The following is a 24,886-nucleotide window of genomic DNA, read 5'->3' on the forward strand; positions in this document are numbered from 1 at the left end:
GTTAATTTACTACCTGGTTATTATTTAAGAGGATTTTATTACATCATTTTATGTTGATTTATCCTTTCTCTTCCTCTAGGAAATTCTGGATTCTAAAGCAGCCAATGGCAGGGTAGCTTTGAGTGAATATGAGACTTGAAAGAAATCACTGTTGTCATTTTTCAAATTAAAAAATGAGTTCACACTGGCGATTGGTTTGCTCGGACAGGATTATGATTGCCAGTGTCTGGAGCTACAAGAAAGAAGTGGCTTAAACAAAAATTGTTCATGTGAAGAAAACAAAAAAAGGAGAGCAAGCAAGAGACACTCATAGCATGCCCTATCTAAATAATTACTTGACAGTAGCAATGCCCATCTGGTTAATTTCACAATGTCTAGGTCTTAATAATTACATTCAATTTACTTTTTCCTGGGGACCATCTAAAGGCTTAACTATTTTATTATAAGGCGATGCCATTTCATTTTCTATGGGTTCTGTGTGGCTGACAGTATCCTAAAGCTGGAACAATGTGGGAAGAGCATGAAACACCAAGAGGAGAAAGAAGCAAGCTGGGAGAAGGCGGGATAAAAGAGATGAGATGGCCCCACCAAGGCAGCTTGTAGGAGGGGAGGGAGGGTGGGTGGAATGGGATCCTGTGCTTAAGGCCATTCCATAGGAGGAGTTACAGAAAAGGATTGGTGGTACCACTTCAGGAAGGAGAGTGTTGGGAAAGGGAAATTGCAGAGTGCCACAAGCAGAGGCAGCAGAGGAGACCCGGAAAGATAAGGCCCTGATAAAACGCACTTCTCTGCTTTCAAGCAACAGTTCAGTGCCTCCCTTACTTTGCACCTGCACCTGTAATGTGTGAGGCCTCGCCCACATCACATGTGCTTCTGTCGGAGAAAAGAATGACTCACGCTCAAAACTGTCAGTGAGCGATCACTATTGTTTTGCTTAAATGTCACATCCAGGGGCCCTGACGCTGCCATTCAGAAATCTATTAGCAGCATAGCAGAGTCAGGAACTTCCCTGACCTACTTTTACCAGAGAGGGGAGGCTTCTAATTTCATAATCAGTGAAACAGCAAAATGATTAGAAAATGTGTGCTGGATCAACCCAGGCAAACACAGCCCTGGGGAAAGGTTAATAAAATATAACTAAACAGCTTGTGTGCTTCTAAATATGTGGGGTTGAGGAGAGCCCCACAATAGGGAGTCCTTCAGAACCCAGAACATGCCCTCCCCCACACGCTCCATCAACCTGACCCTGTAGAGTGAGTTTTTGTGCCTTCAAATTCCCCCACACCCTTGCTGCTCCAACTGTGCCCTCCCCACAGATGAACTGTCTGTATCTGCAGTGCCACCCTGCCATCCCTAATGCCCCTGGGGACTCCCAGCCCCACAGAGGTAGGTCTGTGTGTTTAGACACCCAGAAACGCAAACTCAAACTCAACTCATCCAATGTTATATCGAATTATAGTTCTCGGCCCCAAACTCCACCTTCCTCCTCTGGTCCCCTAAGTTATGTGGAAAAATATCCTTCCAAGAAAAGATTACAAAGAAACTGGACACACTGCTTTGTGCATTGATTTTTTTTCCTCCCCAAAAGGATTCATCTTAGAATTCTTTTTAAAAATGTTCACACCTAAAATACTGAGTGGGGAATATATTCAACAGTGTTATAAAGATCATGTAAGGTGCCACATGGGCACTGGACTTATCATCAGGGGGATCATGTCACAGACTGTGTAGACGCCTGACCAATACACTGTACACCTGAAGCTGAAGTAGAATAATACTGTATATCAACTACAAGAATATACATATAGTCATGGGAGGGGGAGCACAGCATAAGGAAGATAGTCAATGGTATTGTAACAGTTATGTGTCAGAGCAGTAGTAGGTTGGGGGGGGGTTATCACTTTGTGAGGGGTGTAAATGTCTAACTATATGTTGCTTTATACACCTGAAACTAATAAAAAACCAAAAAAGAAAGCACTAAGATAAAGACCATAAAAAATAAAAATAAATAAAAACATTCACACTCAAAACTGCATTTTGGAAAATCAAAACCAAAAGGAAAAAGCCATCCAGGAGTCTTAGGCCCCCAACAAATCAAAACTATTTATTTGATTTCATTGTTTTATTTTTAAGGAAACCTATCATGACAGAGATACAATTTTTCTTTTTTCTTTTTCGCTCTGTATTTTATAAGTCATTTTCCTCACGGTTACAGAATGGTTTGGAATCCCCTTAAATAGCAACGTCCATCCCCCTTCCACTGCCCCCACCCTCAGCGGGTGTCTTCAAAGATTCCATTTACCCACACCTTTCTGCAGTATCACATCTGTCATGCACAGTACTGGGAGTGACGCTGACAGGGAGGGAGCAATGGGGTGACGGCTGCCTGCCTTCACTGCAGCTTGAAAATTAAATACTATTTAGTGCTGTCCTCGCTTGTGTTAGCTGCCGATCTCAAACTTCTCCACAGCAGAGATACCTGGCGGTGGCTTGGCTGACCCCTCGCGTGGGTGGGTGATACAAAAGATGCCATGGAATTTGCAAAATTCCCAGACGGAATTCATGTCTGTGCCAGAGATCCTTTTATCTCGGGGAGGGGCATGGCTTCATTTGGGCTCCCCACCCCAAAGAAGGCCTTGAGACAAAGACTTGAATGCGCATAGTTTTGTAGGAGGAGGGTCCTGGTTGCTGGGGTGTGGGGGTGGAGGTGAGCCTGGGAGGGTAGGCAGACAGGGCATTTAAGGAGCAGGTGCCTGCTGTGGGCAGCCAGAGATCACTTCCTCTGGGAGTTAACTTCAGAGCTACCCCCCTGCTGACCTGGACTGGGGGATAGGGGAAGCTCCAGTATCTATCTCACAATTGCATTGTGGCATTGGTTGGGGGCTGTCCCCAGGGTACTAACTTCAGCACCTCTTACATGCCGAACACTTGAGCCTCACCTGCTCCCAGGGCTAGCACAGACATCTTGTCACCAAGGGCCGGTGGCGGTGAGCTCACAGGTAGGTGGAATGAATGCCAGGGACATAGGGATTGGCCCCTAGAGTTTCTGAAGAGAAGCGATCAAGGGATTAAGTGCTGCAGGCACCAAAATATCTGAGAAGGACCACCGTGCAGGAACAGACCAGGGCGTTCCTCTTTCTAGGCTCTTTGAAATCCCTCCTGGTGTCCGGGATCAGACAACAGGTCGGATTTCCTCAAGGTCTGACCTCCCTCAAATTAAACTGGGCATCTTTGAAGTTGCCTGTACCCAGCCCCTATGGGGGCTCCCAATGAGAAAATCTTGGCATTGGAGCCCAAATCGCAGCCCAGAGACTGCAGCAGCCAGTGGCCCTTCGAAGGACCCCAATTTACCCCCAAGGAATAATTTTTACACTGGGAAACTTGGCTCCATAAATACTGCAATCCTCATAGATGATGTGTGTTGATCAGCAGAGCTTTGAGTCTCCAGAGAGCCTGCCACTCTCCCATATGTGATGCTCCCTTTTCCCAAAGGCAGAATAGCAGTCAGATTCACGACAAGCTGCTTGCAAGTGAACTGCTTCATTCTTCCTGGGAAACCTGCTGGAGTAAGTTCCTGGTTTTGTTGTTGTTTGATTTTTGCAAGCTCTGTATTTGTCAAATGCTATCACAGGCAACACTAAGACAGCTCTACATATGGCCACCAAAAGACATGCTCAAGAATGTTTGCAGCAGCTTTATTTGCAATAGCCCCAAACTGGAAACCACCCAGATGTCCATCAGCAGGAGAACTGATAAACAAATTGGGAGACATCCATACAATAAGATACTACACAGCAATAAGAAGGCATGAACTGCTGATAACATGAGGCAACATGGTTGGATCTTAAAGCACTGTGTTAAGTGAAAGCACCCGGGCATAAAAGATTATTCCCCCTCTAGGAAATTCTAGAACAGAGATAATTATTCTATGGAGACAGAAGTCAGAATCATGTTTGACTTTGGAGGATACTGACTGGAAAAGGGAGGGCTCAAGGGAGCTTTATGGGGTGCTGGAAATTGATTCTATTTTGATTTGAGGGGTGGTTACATGGGTGTATACACATGTAAAAATCGTCAGCACTCAAGATTTGTACACTCCATGCATTTCACTCTGTGTTATATGTATCTCAATAAAAAGGTAAAATAGAATTAGTTAAAAAGAATACTAAAACAAAGTAAGACAGTTCTAGAGAACACTGCTTCCCTCTCTTCTAACTCTGCCAGGTAATGCTATGATCAGCGGTAACATAAATGCTTCCCTAGAGCTTGGCTTCCTAAGGGAGAAAATGGTCTAGAGGGTTCTCTTGGGTGAAGCTGGCATTTTTGCCACAGGAAACAGGGAAGATAGGAGGAAAAACTCAAAGTGAGCCCACAGAGTGTGGAGCCTTTGGTAGGCCCCATGGGTGCCTTGGGGGATTTAATCAGAGCCCCCTCAAACATACACCACATACACCACATATCCCACACTCACACATACATAGAGCACTGCACATTCACTACACACCACACATACAAATCTCATCCACTACACACCACACACAGAAATCTCATCCACTACACACCACACACATCACATTCACTACACACCACACACACAAATCTCATCCACTACACACCACACACATCACATTCACTACACACACACACACACAAATCACATCCACTACACACCACACACACAAATCACACACACAATCACATCACACTGCAGATACACACACACAAACACAGAAGATGCTAACACACATATGCATGCGCTTGGGAGACAGCCTTCTCGCAGATTCAGCTTAGTGTTTCAGTGCTGTCTGGGTGATCATCTCCCTCCTCCTGCTGCCAACCACAGCCACTGTCATCATCATTATCATCATTGCCATCGTTCCAGGAACATCCCTCATGGACAGGACGTCTCAGAGAGCACACAGCTGTGCCCACAGACAAAGACATCTGCCTAGAGCCGCCTGCTCGCCCCGGAAGCTGTGCAGGCACATCAGGTTTATGCCTAGTTCTGAGGAGTGAGTGTCCTGCAACCTTCAGCTCGGCCCCCGCAGAAACCTTGTGGCTATGGCTATATACTCGCCTCCCTTTCTCTCTGGCCTACTGGCCACAGCCCCCTCCTCCAAGAGGAAGCCTTGTTTCATTTCTTAGTGTGAGACAGTGTCTTCCCTGAAGCCCAGCTCAGCCCTGGTCTTGCAGACTTCACTGACCTCATTACCAGGAGGCTGCAGAGAAACCAGCCAACAGTGTGAATGTGCTACCTCGTCCTGTTGGGACGCCAGTGACTCCTCGCTATTAATCTTTGCCACCGGCTTGGAGCATACCTGCATCATTCCGAGATCCTAGAAACCCTTTCTTCCATTGTTATCTGCTACCTTAACATGAAGAACTAAACCCACTGAGTCCATTTCAATATTTGTTGACCACCTGGACCTTACATAGTAGTAGGTGTCCACATGTGGAAGACAGTGAAATATGCCTGTCAGTGTCCTCACAATTGCCCTCTTAGGATTCTACCCCAGAGAGAGAGGCACAAGCATGTTTATCGCTGCTCTTTTGTGTTGTAAAGCCTGGGAACAACATAAATGACAACCAAGAGGGAACTGGTTATCCCAGATCGTTACACAGAATATTACCAGTCATTGCAAAGGATAACACAGATTGGTATGTCCTGACATACAAATAATGTCCAAGGAAATTATTTAAGGGGAAAATAAGTGAAAAAGTCATATGGTGGGAGAGAATATAGATTTTGTATACACAAAGTAAACTAATTTTTCTTGAATGTGTGTATATGTTAAGAACTTAAAGAATAAAACCAAGATTGTACCAGTTTTCTCTGATACCACTACAGAGGGTTGTTCCTTTCTTTGTTTTGGATGTCTATGTTTTCATTTTTTAAATTTTCTATTAGTTCTAGGTGTACAAAACAATGTAATAATTAGACATTTGTACTCCCTCATAAAGTGATAACCCCTCAATCTACTACCCTTCTGACATCGTATGTACTTGTTACTATACCATTGACTATATTCCTTAAGCTATATTTTACATCCTGTGAATATATATATAGTTATAGTTGACATTCAATATTATTCTACATCAGCCTCAGGTGTACAGCACTGTGGTCAGGCATCTACACCGTCTATGACGTCATCACCCTGATACAATCAGAAATACAAGACGAAAGACTAACATTTTTTTTCTAAGGCCCCATCACTGGCTACCCACTCATTCTTTTTAGCCTTGGGTTATAGATACTCAGCGGCAACTGGACCTTGAAGCCAGGCACACCTGGATGAAACAGTGGGTCCAGCATTTTACAGCCATGGGCCCTGGGCATGTGACCTTGCCTCATTGAGCCTTCCTTTCCTCCATCACCAACAAACCTCTCTGAGAGCCTACTCAATGGCACCCTCTGTACCAACCCTGGGGGCCATCATGGTGGACAGAATAACCACCCCCTTCCCACTTGGAGTGGTATCTACAGCTGTAAAATGAGGGTAACTTTGCAGGTCTGCTGAAGAGATTATTAATAACATAAATGATTCCTGGCATAAAAAGCCTTTGAAAACTGTTGGTTACTTTTTTTAAACACCCAAGGTGTATGACTTAGTTAAGGTACGATAGGTTGCCTAACAAATCACTCCACACTTGTAATGGCTCACTAATGGGGGCTTATTTCTTGCTTATGAAATAGTCTAGGGTCGCGGCTCCAGACCTGGCACTTCCATTTCATGCAATGATCCTCCCTAGGCAAAGGAGGCTCTGCCACCTTCCATGGTTACCCAGGGACTTTGCTCCATCCCAGACAGCTTGGATGAGAAAAGAACATGGAGGAAAACCTGGAAAACTTTTATGATTGAACCAGAGGTGCACACGTCATTTCCATTCACATTCTATTAGAACTCAGCCACACAGACTGCAAGGGAGGCTGGGAAATGTAGGCTGGCTGGGTGCCTGGGAAGATGAACAAAACACATTTGAGGGACTAACCTGCAATTGCTGCCAGTAAGTTACAGGAAGAAACACACTCCAGTGACTGTGTTTGTGTCCAGTCTGCAAAATGCCAATGCTCAAGGAAGTCTCTGCCCTGGGAAGTTCCGAAGCTCTTTGTTGAACTTTTTATAGTTTTCTGGAAGAACGCTAGGAAGATATCTTTTTAAACCTCTCTTTTTTTATTATTAAGGTTGTCTTGCTACCATATGAGATATTACTAAAAAAACAACACCAACCTCTAGCTCTGACCTTTCACAAGATTTGAGATGTTGTCAAAAATAAATGCCAACTCATCAGATTCTATGTGAAAGAGATGCCAATACATATATAACTCAAACTAAAAGCTGCAGACGGGAGCTTTACTGTGCTCATATTTTTACCCCTCCTCTCCTAAAGGACCTTATATTCCAGCCAGCGAATCCATGGACTTAATCATGGGAATTAAGAGGAAACATGATTTTTTTTCCTTAAGCTGGTGCTTTGCAGAACCCCTACTTATGCATCTGTCTGTCAGAAGGTTACATTATAGATTCAGAGGGCTAGAGATTTAATTCCACAGTCTGGTTTGCTTTTGTCATCCAGAAGATTGTGGAAAACCCACAGGTGTGGTTGAGATAGAGCAAGATGTGCCCAACATGATATTATTCATTCATTCAATAAATATACATTGAGTGACTCCTTAGTTATAGCACTGTGAATCCCAGGTTGAGGATACCAACGTGGAGGGCCCATTCACTGTCTAGTGGGGGAGTCCACTACTTGACACACAGTTACAACGCAACAAGACACCTGCTGCAGGGCAAGCACGTGTGATGGCAGTGGAAGCGCAGATTATTAGAAAGGCCATTGATTCTTTGCCATTTCTGATGACTTGGCACAGAAGCATCAAGTAACTCATCAGAGTCTCCTATACTCATTACATGAACTGACTGGAAATGCAAAGAGAAAGGCAACGCTCCGGGGCCCCAAGGCCTCTTTATTTATGCTGTCATTGGAAAGAGAAGTGGGAACCATATGAACAGCTGCAGATTTGGGATCCCTCCTATGTTCCAGGCATCGTGCATACTTGTCATTCATCTTGAAGGCAAGTATCACCACTGCCCATTTTACAGATGGCAGCTCTGAGGCCCAGAGAGATAATGACACTTGTCCCATTATGTAGTAATCTGTAGGCCTGGGTATCTGGTCTGTTTGACTTCAAAGACTGGGCACTTTTCATTGCCACCCCTCACTGCCTCCCCACATGGAAGATCGGGGAAAGCAGACCCAGCGGACAGTGGGGGACCTATGGCTTCATCAGACTGCTTGGGAGAGGTGGCAATGCAAGGGGGAAAGAGGTCGGCCTCAGGAGTCAGCGCTCACCTCCTGGAAGTCATGTGAGGATGGACTCTCAACCACTCATTCATGGATTCAACAATATTTATCAAGCAACAGCTAGGTGCTAGGCGCTGTTCTAGGTGCTGGGGATACGGTAGTGAACGAGATGATTCTTGGCATAAAAAGCCTTTGAAAGCTGTTGGCTACATTTTTTAACACCGAAGGAGTATGACTTAAAGTAGGATAGGCTGCCTAACATGGGGGCAGTGGAAGAGGGGGAAGTAAATATGCCCCCAATTTTTGTCACACACGAGAGAGGTAACAAAATAGACACCTTCATTCTTGAGGTTGATAATCAAGAATACATACAGAGAAATGCATGTCAGAGGTTTTTGAGGAAAAAAAATCAGTTTAAGCACAAGAAGACTTTCAATTGTGGAATATACCTTCTAAACTCCTGGGGAAGATAAAGGACATGAACCAAACACAGTGAAAGTGATATTTGGATGGCAGGACTACAAATGATATTTACCCTCTTTTTGTTGCCTTTCTGTATTTGTAAATTTTCTAAAATAAGTACGTATTACTTTTATAATCATAAAGAAACAAAATGTACTAAAATATTAAGGAAACCAAAACTCCAAAGAACTAGAAACTTTCTCGCCTGGTATTTAGGCAGTAACTGACAAGTCAGCCAGACAGGGCGATGCTTCGCTCCTCTAGTCACGCCCAGTGATATGATATCTTATTTCAACACACTGCCTGATTATTTCAGAATTCTCTCACAGGAGTAGCCACAGGAGGAAATATAAACTCATCACTGAGATATTAGGGACTGAATCCTGAAGCTTAATTTTTCATTAGGGCATTGTGCCATTTTTCAATTAAGACAGGCTCATCTTTTTTTTTTTTTTTTTTTTTGAAAAGTGCTGATGTGTAAAACCTCATTTCCTTCCTTAGTACACTGGCCTATGGATTTTATTGTTAATTGATTTCCATGTGCTCTTAAGAATGGCAGAGAAACTGGGCTGGTGAGCTGCGTTGCCACCGTGTTCCTGGTACTGGAAAGGAAACTGCAGCTCTGTGAGAACAATGCTTTGGAAAATCCGTGAAAGCCAGTCAAACACATCTAACGTTTGTATGAAAGGGCAGGCTTACTCACAGCAGCTTTGACAGTGAGAAGGGAGACCAAAAAGCCGTCCAGTCCTTCAGCAACGAATGTGCCTGGATGAATCAGCCAAGTCTCATTTAGAAGCCAAAGAAAAATTTTCTAATAATGTCTCAATATAGTGGATTCATTGAATTATCTTTTCATCAAAAGTATTTTCTGTATTTTTGAATAAAAGAAGATTGCCGCCATCCCCTCCCCCACCAAGTACCAAATCTAGAAATGTAAATACCCTCACTCAAACAGGGTCTGTGAGGGGCTTAGGGTTCTTAAGATTTTGTTTCCTGCTAGAAATATTGTTTCAGAAAAAGTAGAAGCAATGATAGAAGGACCCCAGGAAACATCTGTGTATACAAACAGGCCAGCTCACTAGGAATAAAAATGCATTATGAATCATGAAGGTCTAAATATTTTTCTTAGCAGTTTGTTAACCAACATCTGAGAAATAAGGTTCCCTAAGAGTCCCCCATCAAATGCTTTCTTCGGCATTTCATTTTATTCTTAGGAGAGAAGTAACTCTGAAATCTTATCTTAGATTTTAGCAATGAGTTTTCTATTAAAAGTTATTTCTTTTCCATCTCAGGCTGAGCAAAGCTCTGGGCCAAGGGGGGTTAGGGAATTTGTTTCATAAAACTGACAGCTTGGCGAGCATTCAATCACTCAGCACTACATAGCCCAGGAGAACAAATAAGTTCTTTTCTGATGCTGCTCCAGACACATTATGATGTATTAGGTTGGTGCAAAAGTAATTGTGGTTTAAAAGGTTAAAAACAATTGTGAAAACCGCAATTACTTTTGCACCAACCTAATATGCTCCATAGCTTTATTCCTGCACTCGACCTGTTTGCCTCCTGCAGCAACAAGGAAAGGGGGCAGAAAGCACACCAAAAACTATGACAAAACAGATGAGGAAGTGAAATTAATCACACCCTCATTTGGAAGATGAGGGAAAATGAACACATTGGATATGCTGTTTTAGTGGTGATACCCAGCCTTCCTTTCCAGGAGGCCAATACATTCAGGAGACTCTCGGCCATTTTATTGTCCTGTCCTCAATACTTACGGACCCATGTCTTTTTTGCAAGATCCTACAGAGGCTTTAATGGGCAGATAAGGCCAACTTGGTGGCTGCCTTTGGCAGAGGTGGCACCAAGGGCAGGCTACTGGCTCACAGCCTGGGCATCATTCTGGGCAGCAGAGACCAGTCTGCCCCCAAACCCTGCACCAACGGAAACTTCATGTTTAATAGGCCTAACTCGGAGCAGCCAGAGAAAGGAAACCATTACAAAATGTCTTCCCTCCTCCCTAAAAACATTACAAGAACTTTTTTTCCCCCGGTACTCATACACAAAGCTACAATTGAAAAATTCTTGCGTGAGACACAATTAATCCATGCTGCTGGGAGACAGTAGCTACTGTTGGTGATGAGTAATGAAGAGGGTATGGGGGGGATGCTGGGGGCTAATGTGGTTCCTGTGTCCATCAGGGTGCTGGTGACATGGGTGTGCGATTTGTGAAAATTCTTCAAGCTGTACATTTAATAACACGTGCACTTTTCTGTACGTATGTTAGGATTTTGGACAAAAATCTGAAAATAAAAATCCATGAAGGATCATTTTTAGGACTTCTCCCATCCATATAGCTGGCTTTAAAAATCAAACATTACCAAGAAAAGAATAAACCAGACCCTCCCACAGCTTAAAACTTCTGACCTATTGAAAGTGTGTGTGAAATAGAAAGCCTTTTAAAAATGCTGATACTACCTAGTGTTTAAGCTTTTACCCACCTCGTCCTTTATGCTTGGGAAAGAATATACTGTAGGCCATTTTGCTATAACTAATATCTACTCCTCATGACGTGATATAGAAGGGCACAGGGAAATGACAAAGCTCATTTTCACTCTCAGACTCATGGTAGGACAGGTTATTACTGTTGGGGGCTGTTTCCAAAGACCCAAGTCCCATTTGGGGTCTTTCTCACTCCTTCACTATTAGAGCCATGTGGCCACAAGATTCTCCTTTTTTCACATCTTTCTCTTTCACATTTTCCCCTTTCTCTTTTATTTCCTTGCACTGAATTCTGCCTTATTCCTGCTGCTGCTGTCCACAAGAATGGACTCTGACACTTTTTCCTGTCACTGGTGTCAGTGGTGTCACATGAGTGTGTCACCTCACTCTCTGTTTCTCTCTACATTTCTGAATGTACCTGAAGGTTTGTGCCAGGTCAGGCCTTCACAGGAAAAATCTGGTCAGTTAGCTAGTTATTCCAGGGCTCTTCTGTCCTACCCCTTACAACATGCTGTCTGCGCAGTTACTGAGGTTTATTTTGCAAGAGAAATAGTTGGGGTAGGGATGGGGAAGGGAAGCTTTTGAATAATGGAAGGCTAGGGTTGCTCTGCAAATTAAGATCCGAATGGGCTACTACTACAGCTGATTCTGCATTTTGCTGTTCATTAAAAAAAAGTCTTTCCTAACCATAGTTTCAAGGATGTAGGAATGCGTATGTGAAGAAACTGTTTTGCTCACCCAGGACCCAGTTTAAACTATTCCCACGACTGGTTAAGGCCCTGCAGGTCCCAGATGCCAGAAAGACTAAAGAGTTCGTTCAGTCACCTGAAAGTCACCCCAAATGTCCGGTGACTCCCTCAGATGAGCAGGATTACGAGGAGGACAGGGCACAGGCTAGTTTCAAGGAAAGAAGAATGGAGTTCTCAGGCCCTTGCTTTAAGAAAAGCATGTTGTTGGGACCCAGAGAGACCATCTGAAAGGGCTTGGGATATGTTCTTGCTTTTCCCATTCCCAAACTCCCTTCCCGCGCTGTGACAGCATCACTACACCAAGTCTCCAGGCTCAGCTGGGTCTCCACTGCTTGGAGGCCGACCAGCCCAGCTGTCCGTGTTGCTCCCCTGGCAGGTGGGGTAAGCAGCTTATCCTGATTTGCCCAAGACTGCCCAGGTTTTAAAGCTGAAAGTCCTATGCCTCAGGAACCTCCCCCGCACCAATCCCAATCTCAATCCCAGGCAAACCAGAAGAGTTGGTGACCCTAGCGGCAGGCCACCAGCCAAACTCCTCTCCTCCAGCTGGGCCCAGTAAAGGCCTGAAGCAGAATCCCTCAGGCCCCCTGCTGCTTACAAATTCAGGCCTGTTTAAAGTATATGAACTTGGAAAGTGTATTCAAAGCTACTGATTGAACGTGCGTGCTCCTGATTGTGGACTATCAGGTTTTCTATCCCGTCCCCCATTTCTGGTCCCTTTATTGTTTACATCATACTCCCTTCAGAAATTGGGGCTTAGATGATTCCATGGGCCAGTGCCAAGGTTTTCTGACCTCTCACCTAGGTCTGGGCTGCCTCAAACCTGGCTGCAAAGGGAAGGTGGGGCCCAGGTACCCAATCTCTCCTCCCTCCTGAGTTCCCTGGCCCATCCAGGGGCCCAAACAACAGAAACCAGGGTGTTGTCATAATTTACTCTGTCCACCAGGCATCACCACGTCCTACAGAGTCAGTCTCCTAAATACTTCTAGAATCCAACCACTTACCTCCCCATCCACAGCCAGTACGATGCTTCAGTTCAAGTTCATTGCTCTCCCTGGATTATTACTGCAACAGAGCCTTTCTGGTCTTCCTTCCCTCCCACCCCAGCTCATTCTCCACTAGGGGAAAAAAACCAAACACATAAAGTAGATAATATCGCTGGCCTCTGTGAAACTGCTCAGGATAAAGTCCAAGCTCATTATCAAGGCTTAATAGCTATTTCTAAACATCACTGAGGGTTTAAGTGAGAGCACATATATTAAATTCCTGGCCAGGTGCTTCAGCTCCAGCACGGAGTTGGAGAACTTGGAGCGCTTCACCCCGTCCACAGAAGTGGTGAAAAGGGTGGGGCATTTGGCATTGGCCACAACAGAAAGAGGAGGCAAACAACAGACACGAAGGAAGGGAAGAGGGGTCCCACACAGATGGGGGGGTGAACAGCTATGTGTCCAAATATCTGAGATGGAGTTCAGAGTAGGTCCGGTTGCTCAGAGGAAGATGGGTCTCGTCCCCTCACGAGTGGTGGTACAGAGATGAGAGCCCAGGGCCAGGGCCCCACTGGTGTGGTAGGATTTGCTGAGCTCTCGGAGGGTGATGGATGGCACAGAGTTAAGTGGGAAGATAGAAGTACTCAAAGCAAAGAATGTGATATTTCATTTCGCCACTGATTAATGGGGATGGAGCCCATGTAAAAAGAGAAATGAGGCCTTGAGTTCATGCCTTTGAAGACTTGCTTTTGGAAACAAACCGGGGGAAATTTGTGTGTTTGTACTTTTTTTTATTAAACATATTATATTATCAGCATCTAAGTGCTGCAGAGCACAGTGCCAAGAACCAAGAAGGGCTGGGTTGTTGTAGACGGTGATTAAAATGAACTTTAGGAAGTGCTGCTTGGCTCAAGAGAGTGAATGTTAAGACCAAGACCCCTGCCCACCCCCAAAGAAACATGATTCCTACTCTCAGACACAAAAACAAAAACAAAACAAAGAAGGAAAAACAGAGAGAAAAGAAGAAGGCACAGGTTCCGGGGGAGAAAACACAGATTTGTACAGTTAGGAAAAAAATTATTCCACATTACTCTTACAAGTGTCATACAGGGCGGCCTGCAGGGTCTCACCTCCCGCTCCCCACATAAGAACGCAGGACATGGTGAGGCCAAAAAGGAGCACCCACGGAGCCACAAATAGGTGAGTCATATCACTATAGTCTCACTGGCGGCTGGGTTGGAGACACAGGAAGCAGGAGCTACACGATCCGCAACCCGCCGTCCTAACTGCAATCTACGCTTGCCAGCCACCATCTTCTTGCTAGCCCCCATTTCCTGCTAGCGTAGCCACGGCTGTTATATTAGTGGCCAATGGCTCACTGGTTACAGCTGACGGCCAACTAGCCATAGCTGATGGCCATCCGATCACAGTTGATGGGCATTTACTACCTGAGCCAGCACCTTTCCACGTGAGGCCAAGAGCCTGGAAACTGCACTCCTGGCTCTGTCCTCACAACAAGTATTCATAAGAATACTTTCATGAGTAACCTCAGCTATTTCTTTACATCTGCATTTGTTTTTAAACAAGAACAACATTCTCAGTACTGATGAAAGCTAGCTCGAAAGTCCAGGTGGCAAACATGACAGTCTACACTTCCAGGCAGCCCTCTGGGACCCCTTGCCACTCACACCCTTTCGTCTCCTATCTTGTCTCAGGGCATCTGGACTGTGCTCTCCAAATGGGCAAAGAGTTTAATTAGGGTGAAGATACAATGGTGGGAGGACTGCGCTTCTTTATCTGTCTGCCTCACTTGCTTCACTTTTCTTTTTCTTTCCTAGTTAACTTTTCTGCCACCATTTAATTGCAGAGAACAGCAGATCAGACAACCAATGGGCCCCTCTGTTTGGGCTTGCCCTACATCACCAGGGTGGTCAGGCAATTCCTAGAGATGGTGCCTCTTCCTTCACCCCACCTGACTTCTCTATCCCCTCCCAAGGGGCCCCAAATTAAAATGAATGTATTCCAGAACAACTGCCAAGGGAGTGACCAAACCTAACTGTGGCCTAAATAAAGTTGGGACTGTCCAGGTCCTCAGGACAGTAGCAGGAAGGAAGCTTCTCCCAGCTGATGTGAGCCAGTGACCACTGCCCTCTGTATACCAAGAGGTAACAGCTGGACCCCAGGTCACACTACTTGAAGATGCAGGAATTAGTCCCTAAGCCCAGGTGGATAATATACAACCAAAGTTCCTAGCATCAGCAGTACCTGGGAACTTGCTAGAAATGCCAATTCTTGGGCTTCACTCCAGACCAGCTCTGGGGGTGGGTCCCAGGAATCTATTTTTAACATGCCCTCCAGGTGATACTAATGCACATTAAAAGCCTGAGAACCACCTGTCTCCAGGCCGCTGCGAGAGGGAGGAGCTGTGGAGGGCTGGGAGGGAGGAAGAAAAATGCCAAGCTGGTGGGCATTCCAGGAGAGGGGCCTATAAAGTGAGGAGCTGAGGGGCAGAATGGCATAGTGAAACAAGCTTGTTCTAGAGCTGCACTGTCTAATACAGTAGCCACCAGTCACATGTGGCAATTTACATTTGAAATTAAAAATAGAAAGACAAATATTGCATGATCTCACTTAAATGTGGAATCTTTTAAAAAGCCAAACTCATAGTAACAGAAAGTATAATGGTGGCTACCAGAGGCTGGGATGTGGAGGAAAAGGGGAAATTTTTAAAAAAGAAAGAAAAAAGAAGGTATAAGGGTGGTGGCCAGGGACTTGGGGGAGGGGTAACGGTTACTGTTTAATGGGCACAGAGATTCAGTTTGCAAGATGAAAAGAGTATGGAGATGGCTGGTGGTGATGGTTGCACAACAATGCACTTAATACCATTGAACTGTACACTGAAACATGATTAAGAAAAAACTATTTTTAATAAAATTAATTAAAAATAAAATTAAAAAGTCACGCCTCTGTCACACTAGTCACTCATTCTAGTGCTCATTAGAGACTTATAGCCAGTGATTACCATATTAGACAGCATAGGACATTTCTATCATTGCAGAAAGTTCTATTGAACCAGGCTGTATAGAATCGCAGTTCTACCTCCTATGAGCTGTGTGACCTTGTGTAAGTTACTAACCCTCTCTGAACCTCGATTCCTCCTTTATGAAATTAATCTCATAATACGCACTTATCTCATGATTGTTCTGGAGCTGGAAATAAAACAATAAATGTAAATTACCAGGTACAGTTGTCCAACCTATAGCAAGAGCTTGATAAATGATAGGTAATATTACTGCTACTGTGATTTTATGAGCAGCCATTGCAGACATTTTCCAATGGGATGGACAGTCTGCATTGGCTAGGATGGACTCCTTCCACTACATTGTCATTGCAAATTTTAGAGCTCATGTAAGTGGCTTTACTTTCAGCAGGACAAGCCAGTGGCACCATCCCAAAGCAATACCCATTTGCTGGCAGGCAGAAAGGTGGCATCCTAATCCAGAAGCAGTATGTAAGAGACTTGTAGTAAGGCTACAATTCTCGAAGCCAGAGAGCCTCATTTTGTGGGGGATTATCTTTTTATGAAAACAAAACAAAACAAAAAAAACAACACTAATGTCATAATCCCTGGGATGTTCCATTACATTAGACCAAAGGCTTCAGTGTTCTTCATCTACAAAGATGCCCAAGAGATCCTGTAACCTTGGTGCAAACCTCCCCCCATATAAGAAAACAAACAAAATCCAGCCCAGAGTATTGCACAACCTGGAGACATCCTCCCTATTAAAGGCCAGTCATGAGGGGGGGAATGGGAAGAGCGCTTCGTATGCAGCATTTTATTCTGACTAGTTCGGAAAGAGAGTCACTGAATGTTCTTGAGCTAGGGTGACGAGGCTACAAGGGTGCTTTAGCGAGAGGAATAGCAGCTGGGGAGCAAAGACAGGAGTCAGGTGGAGCAGTGAGAAGACTGGAGCCACACCCAAGCGAGCCGTGGAGGCCTGTGCTCCTGGTGGCAGGGGGACAGGGACCAGGACAAGAGGGGGGGCGTCGAGCCTCCGGGAACTGGCAGCAGCGCTGACATCTGGAGCCAAGGATAAAGGGAACAGGCTCCCAGCATTGAGGTTGCTTGTTCAGACTTTATGTCCAAGAGGCCAGTTTTCCCCTTCCAAGTCCTCTGTTGAAGCAAGTCCATTCTTCACAGGGACTGTGGGCAAAGCCAGCGCTCTGTGGGTGATGGGTCAGAAGAGTCAGGTAAGGGACTTGGAACAGGACCTCTCAGGTTGGTTTTTCAGGCTTAGGAATGATCATAAAGGCTCCCCCTCCTGATCCACTCAGGTCTCCAGGGTGACTCCCAGACTTTTCTAATGTTCAGGATGAGTAACATTTTTTAAAAAACTGGAGGATCCAACAGGAGTTGGACAACTTCTGACTGTCAAAAAAAAGATGTTAAACCACAAATGTCATGTCCTATCTTGATCATTAACAAAAGAGATTTTTAACACTAAGCAAAGTGGGAAAGACCGTTTTAGAATAAAGGGCAATTCTGTAAAAGGGAAAAGGTTTAGCTTAAAAAAAAACACAAAAGGAAACACTACATTTTCACTTTTCTTACGTTTCACTATGAATGGGTAGAAATTTTGTCCCATGGAAGCAGTGGTCCACAAGCCTGGTCTGTAGGGACGACTGCTTTATGTGACATTCCCAAATGGTTCCCTGTGTGACTTGGGCTGTCAGAATCAGCTCTGATGACCCCAAATCCAGCTGCCAAGCTCCTAAGAGCAAAAACAAAGCTTGAGGTTTCTGCTGTGGGTGTGTCCAACATGGAAAGGCGGGGTGGAACCAGTCTTTTCTGGCCTTCTTAAAATGCAAGTGATAAGCCACAGAGGATCTTAGAACAAATGGTCTCATATTGATATTTTCACATTCAATAATTTCGTATTTAGTCTAGTGGGATAGTGATTTTTTCATAAAAGGAAATTGCAGCCAGAGCTAATTGCTCAATCTGAAATGTATCTGGATATTGTTTAGATGTTGGAAAGGAAACGATAACGTTGTAGAGTTTTAGCAAAGAGGAGGGCATTATTTCAGAACAAAAGTAAATGTAAGTTAATAGAAAATGTAACCCCGTACGGTTTTCAAAGCTTTGGTTTATATAGTCGAAGAAACAGCACCCTTGTTTTGGGCTTTCCTTGACATTTTTTCTTATTTCTAAAATGCAAAAGGAAATTCATCAGCACAGGCTCAATCCATTCCCATTCATTGATTTGTTAGCCAATCAATGGCCATTGTAATCTGAAAAAAATAACACCCGTTTCTATGAACCTTTCCAAGAGAGGCTGTATTCAGCTAAGCTTAATAAAGCGAAAACAGCAAGGACCATCTGGAAAACACTTCCGGAGTCGCGAAAGATAGTGGCAGCCTTTGCCCAACCTGCTATAAATAAGTGTCTCAGAAAAAAAACAAAAACAAACAAAAAAAAAACCCCACCCGATTTTCAAATCTGTTTGTATTTAATACAGTTGCAATAGAATTTATTTAGCTTTCCCCTATACCAGGAAGACTGCATTTTTATGACAAGGGTCTAAATGTTTTCACAGCCACATCCATTGCCATTATTTTGAGGAACAACATACCACGCAGACCTGTTTGCTTCTGCAGCACACAGCAGTGGCCCCAGTGGCCCCAGCACCACAAAACTGGCCTCCAAAGCCTAGATTTATGATCCTGTTTCCTCTCCCAGTGTTGCAACCATCACCCAAATCCTGGCCTGCAAGGGGCTGGCAACTTAGAATGACCAAGTGTCACGTGCAGCAAATCAATTATTTATCTGCCTGGACCCAGCACGCTGTGGAAGTCTGCCAGCTCATTGCCTCTTCCTTCACAACGACATGGAAGAGTCAAATTACTCTTCAAGTGAGGCTAGAAGTCACCAATAGAAGGTCTCTTGCTACCTTGGCAAACCCCTCCACTGTCACCTTCCCATCTTTCCTCACTGGCTAAGCTTGCAAAGGAATTCCTCTACACATGATACTCCAAACTCCTTCAGACTCTCTTTGGAAAAAAGGTCCACCTAACCTTGGATGGCTACTGAATGAAGTGGCCACCACTGATGTCTACACTGAGCACCTGCCCATACCTACCCCCCCCCCCCAAATGCCCATCCCAGTTGGAAGACGGGCAGGGCATGGTTGATCCCGGGACACTGTCCTCTGTCAGTGATCCACCTTCTCGGTTCTCCCTCTGTACCCCAAGAGCCTATCCCATTTCCATGCCTTGGCAAGGCATGACACCCTCCCTGTGAATGCATGCCCCTCCTTTCTAGCCTTCCAAGGAACCACCAGAAAGATGATGGCTGAGGGCTTGTCCCAGCGGTAGCATTTCATCTGTTGCTGCTGACTACAGGCGTTATCAGGTCTGAGGTGCCTAAGGGAGCCCCGATAACATTCTCTTTCCTAAGGAGAATTGCTGCAAAGAAACAAATGTGTGTAAGGGGGACAAAAGTTGGGAGGGGTAGTGGAGACCACCTGAATTTGAAGTTCCAATAATCTTGAAAAATGCTCTATTTAGCCACCACTGACTTTCTCCCTCAACAGTACTGAAATGCGTGGTAGACAGAGGACTGACCAATCTGAAATGAGTCTATTCCAGTGTTGTGAGCAAAGCTCTCCCAACTACACTCAGGGGCTAAATTAATTGGCTCAGGCTTAAGATGCTACAGGAGAAATGACAGTGGGGAGGGGACGGGGGTAGAGGAAGATGTCTGATGGCTTTAAAGGCATGCCTGGAATCAGGTGCATAGGAAAAGAAATTAGGGAAGGATAAACCTGTTCTCTTTATGAAAAGTCAGAGAAGCTGTTAATTATTATATTGTGCCTCCCAATTACCTATGACTTATTCAATTGCCTGCCTTGAACAAACAAACAAACAAACAAACAAACAAACAAACAAAACCTCTGTGTTTATGCAAGCTTATAGACCCTTCTACCAACCTGAGAATTGAAACAGGCACATGACCCGCTTCCAAATGTTAATTAATCACCCCTACGAATTGTATATATACAAATCAGAGGGGAAAACTGTATCATTTATTATTTCAAATTGAATATTCCCAAAAGCACAAGTTACTAAATCTTGGTCTAGACCAGTGGTTCTCAACCAGGGGTGATTTTTTTCCAGAAGGGACATCTGGCAAGGTCTGGAGACAGTCTGGGTTGTCACAACTGCGAGGGGGGGTGGATGCTACTGGCATCTAGTGGGTAGAGGTCAGAGATGCTGCTAAACATCCTACAATGAACGCACAGGAGAGCTTCCGCACAATAAAGAAAGATCTGGCCTAAAATGTCAAAAATTTCAATAGGGCCAAGGTGGAAAAAATGTGCTATAGATAAAGCCAAGTATGCTTGGCCTGCAATATTTTTATCGTTGGCAGTCATCAAAGGGAGAAGACCCCATTGTCTTTTAAATCTAAGGACAACTAGGAACATATTTACTCCCTTCAAAATAAAGAAAATAGGGTCTCAATCTGAATCTAGGAGCATTAAAGAAATACTGTGACCATGGTGGGGGTAGGTATGGTGCATTTAAATGCATTATTTCATCAGTCTAAATGGATGGAAATTAATATCTCATAAAATAAAATGATTATCTAGTTATGTTCCATACAAAACCAAAATCAATACATTGTATCTTAGTTAACCTGCAATTGGAGTTTAAAAAACTAAAACAAGGAAATGCCATTCTTTCCCATTTCTTGCTAGCTGGGTACACATTTCTGAGCAAGCAGCATTAAAACACAAACAAGCAGACAAAAACCTTTTTTTAAAGCAGATTTTTCCAGAGCATAAAAAGCTTCCTGAACCATTCCATTTTATTTACTGTAGATTCAATCAGTTTTTAGTGAGCAAAACATGCAGCCCATTCTCTTGGTTATGCCTGCCTGGCTTTCCAAATGCCCTCAAAACTGGGATGATGAATCACATACTTTGGCCCCACTGTGCCAATTAATAGTAAGCAAAGAATTCCACATAGCCAAGACAGGACTTTCTGCCTGGGGTGTGTGTGTGTGTGTGTGTGTGTGTTTGTCTTTCAGCCAGTTGTTTCCATAGGGTCTTAAGAGCAGGTGTTGAGATTCTCTAAAATTCCTTTAGTTCTAAAACATTCTGTGTGGCTCACAATGTCCCCAGCGTGGGGATGGGCTTTGGTCAGGAAAAATGTATGTTCCTAGAGTCAGCCTAGAGCTTCCAGGCTTAAACCATGAAGGAAAGAATGGCTGACTATAGCATTTCAACCCTTCCAGGCCACCGTTCCTTTCTCTGAATTATACACAGCAAAAGCGGCCATACACACAAAGGCAAAAATAACAATAACAACAACAACGAAAACGCCCAGCCACGCCCAGTCTTGGCTGCCAGCGAGGCCTGACTCTGCTGCTGAAAAAGAACAGTTGCTACAGTGCAGCTGGAGGAGCTTTTCCAGGGAACTGGTAATACCCTGGCTGTTAATGAATTATTTTTCGCCAGAATGTCGGATTCTTCCTGTGCTCCAGTAAACAGTCTGCTTCTGCCTTGGGAAACAAAACCAGCTCCTTCCGAGGAGCTCAAGGAGGTCAGCCAAGGGTCCCCTGTGGGGGCAGCCCCCTCAGGAGCCAGAGCCACAGGCGCCTGACCTATAAATCACCACAGCTCCAAGTTCACTATTCCAGCTCTTTCTGTCTACTTGGGCCATGCCCAAGAGCCCAGGGAAGGGCCCAGGAAGACCACAGTGCCCCTGGGATCCTCCCCCTACCCCACTGAACTGTCCCTTGCTCATGTTTCCTCATGTTTGGCACCATGGTGTGTGAAATTGGGCTTCCTTGCATTTATTCTGTTTCTCCCACAGAAATTACATTGATTTCCTTGCTCTTGTTTTCATCAAACGGTCAGGAAACGACTATGTGTGTCCCCCTTTCTCCTTTCTTTTCTTTAAGACTGGCCCCAGCCCCAAATAACCCACTCTCAGTATGAAAGTGTCTACTTGGGACACTATTCGCAAAGCAAATCCCTGGGAAGGGTATTACTAGAGCAGGTGTCAGTTGCTCAGGCAGGAGACAGGGCACCAATGGACAAGGGCATTGACCTGGGGTAGGGGAAGGGGAAGGAAAAGAAAGGAAAAGGGTGATTTTATTCCAGCCAGCCCTGCCTCCCCTTGCTCTCGTCTCCATTAAGTTTCAGGAACCCACATTCCTAACAGAACTTGACTGAGCAAACACGCTCATGAGTAGGCTTGATGGTGACTAAACCCAAAATAGCACCTTAGCTACCAAAAATCTAAGTCACCTAATGACAGGCTGTGTGGCTACAGAGTCAACCTAATGTCCCCCATCTGCCATGGAGGCAGAGAGCGTTTATGTCCCCCCAAAACATCTGGAGATGCTTCGAGGCTGAAGGCACATGTTGGTAGTTGGTTTGCGCTGGAGCAGTGCTAATAGAAATATATATGTAATTTTAAAGTTTCTAGCAGGCGCATTAAAAAGATTAAAAGAACCAGGTGACATTAAATTTAATACTATCACTTATTTAACCAATATATTCAAAATAATATCATTTCACCATGTAATTGATATAAAAAGTATTAATGACCTATTTTGCATCCTTTTTTGGGTACTAAATCTTAAAAATGCTGTGCATATATTATCCTTATAGCACATCCTATTTTGGACTAGCTACCTTTCACATGTGACTAGCGCCTACTGTATGGAACAGTGCAGACATATAGAATATTTCCACCATCATAGAAAGTTCGATTAGATAGTGCTGTGCTGAGAGACCAAACCAGCTGTGGGAAGAAGAGTGACAGGTGAGTGCAGGATGGACTACAGTTATTGAAGTAAGAATGACAGCAGAAATGGGAACTGCAAGGATTGTGATGTTCTGGGAGCCCCCAGTCCTACTTCTAAGTGGAGATTAAAATGAGCTTTTAAGAAAGGCCCAGGGCCCATGCCTGCATAGAGAGAGTATAGCCATTACTCAAGGCATCTGCTGGTTGAACTGCCTCCATCTCAGCTCTTCTGATCTGTTTAAGGCAGGGGATGGCACAGAAGATCACCAAAGTCACATATGTTCTTTCAATAACAATTCTGGGTTTGCAATCTAATTTGGCAAAGCAGATACAGAAACACGATCAAATTACGTGCGCCTGTGTCTGTACGTGCATGTGTGTTTGTGTGTGTGTCCTTGGCTGGAGAGAGAAGGAGGGTCACGTGCGAAATACAGAAGTGATAACATAGCCACCAAAATCACCTCCTCATCAGAGGCCATCAGAACACAAGAGAGTGGTAGATTTGAGGGGCTTATCAAAAATTGGGAGACACAAAGGAAACACTCTGAGTGTGGAAAGAATGAAATGAAGGGCGTTGGGCAGACAATCAGGTGGGAGAGAGAAGTGATAATCAGAGGCAGTCTCCAAAGGCAAGAGCTGCCAACTCTACAGCAAGGATGTCACCCTGATCCCCAAATCAAGCTTAATTCAGAATGCCACACAGGCTTTTATGCAGGGGAGAGTGCAATTAGCCATCTTCCCCCCTCTGGAGAGCCTGGTTCTCTGAGGTGCCCCTTGGATTCTGATAAGGGAGGCAGCAGCATCAAAATACCTCATATAGGGATTCAAATCCTTGCTCTCCCAGTGGTTCCAAAATTTCTAGGGGGTTAAGGCTACCATCTGGTTGAAAGGGGGCTGAGGGACTAACTTTGACAATGAAGTTGCATAAGCACGACCCCACCTCATTTTTATTTAGAGTTTATTCATCTTAGTCAGTTAAGAGTCAGAAATACCTTATCCACCTTTGGTCCCACTATGGGCCTCAGGCTACTTACTTAACCTGTGTCAGCCTCAGTTTCCTCATCCACAAGATGGGGATGCTATTGACCATCTCACATGGACTTGTCAGCTTGGAACTACCCTGGGGTAGAACTGAGGCATGACACCAGGAACTCCATATCCACAACAAAACATACATATCTCTAGATTTCCCCCTGCTGGGTCTCCCTTGACAATGACTTACAGCTCCCTCCCCACCACCGTTCACTCCACCAGCTCCATCATTTAGTAACTCAACTCTTAATTATTAAGTAACAGTTGGGTGTTGGGTATTCCAAGATGAAAAGGCACAGTCTTTCCACCTGAACTAGTTAGGGACTATTTGGGATCTATCTACTTGGCATATAAGCCTGCACCCGGGGTGACTGGCTGTGTCACTGGTAGGCTTCCCTCACACTTAGGTACCACATTTTGTGAATGGGTAGAGGCTGAGAACTCTGGCCTTTGGGAGAAATAAATAAGAGACTTGGGGAAGGGGTAGAGGGACATGTTGCCCCTTTAAATCATAACCACTAAAGTCTGGAATCAGACATGTGACTGGAAATTTCTCTGAGCCTCTGATTCCTTATCTGTAAAATAATGCCTCCATCACATCACTGTTACACTCATGTGAAGAGTTTGGCAGACAGAGGGCAACAGCAAATGTTAATTTATTTCCCAATTTATTTCCTTCCACTACCCTCCTCCCCCAAATCTAAGGTTAGAGAAGGAGCAAGAGAATAGACACTTGGTATTTCTGACTGGAGATTCGGAGCACACTGTATGTGACTATCTCCACATCCAGAATATCTCCACGCTGGGTCCAATGGATTGGGGGTGGCCAGTCTCATCCAATTTTCCTGTCATGGTAACTAGTGCTGTATCTATCTCTCGATGCTACAGGCACTCCCAGCGACACCTCCTCAACGCCTCCCGTCCTTTTCTTTTTCTTTCCTGCCTCTCAGAGGCCTCGTCTTGGAGGCTGTTTTTTGGGCTACCAGACATTTTATTTATTTTGCAGTCTTACCCAACTGCCCACCAACCAAGTTCTCACAC

General features: G+C 44.6%; 1 protein-coding gene across 4 annotated transcripts in view; it reads right to left on the bottom strand.

Moving 5' to 3' along the window:
* RAI2 (retinoic acid induced 2) overlaps positions 1-24,886 on the bottom strand; it is a 72,422-nt gene that overhangs the window by 45,003 nt on the left and 2,533 nt on the right. The window lies entirely within an intron of this gene.

Source organism: Rhinolophus sinicus, chromosome X (assembly GCF_036562045.2).
Source record: "Rhinolophus sinicus isolate RSC01 chromosome X, ASM3656204v1, whole genome shotgun sequence".
NCBI classification, from domain to species: Eukaryota; Metazoa; Chordata; class Mammalia; order Chiroptera; family Rhinolophidae; genus Rhinolophus; species Rhinolophus sinicus.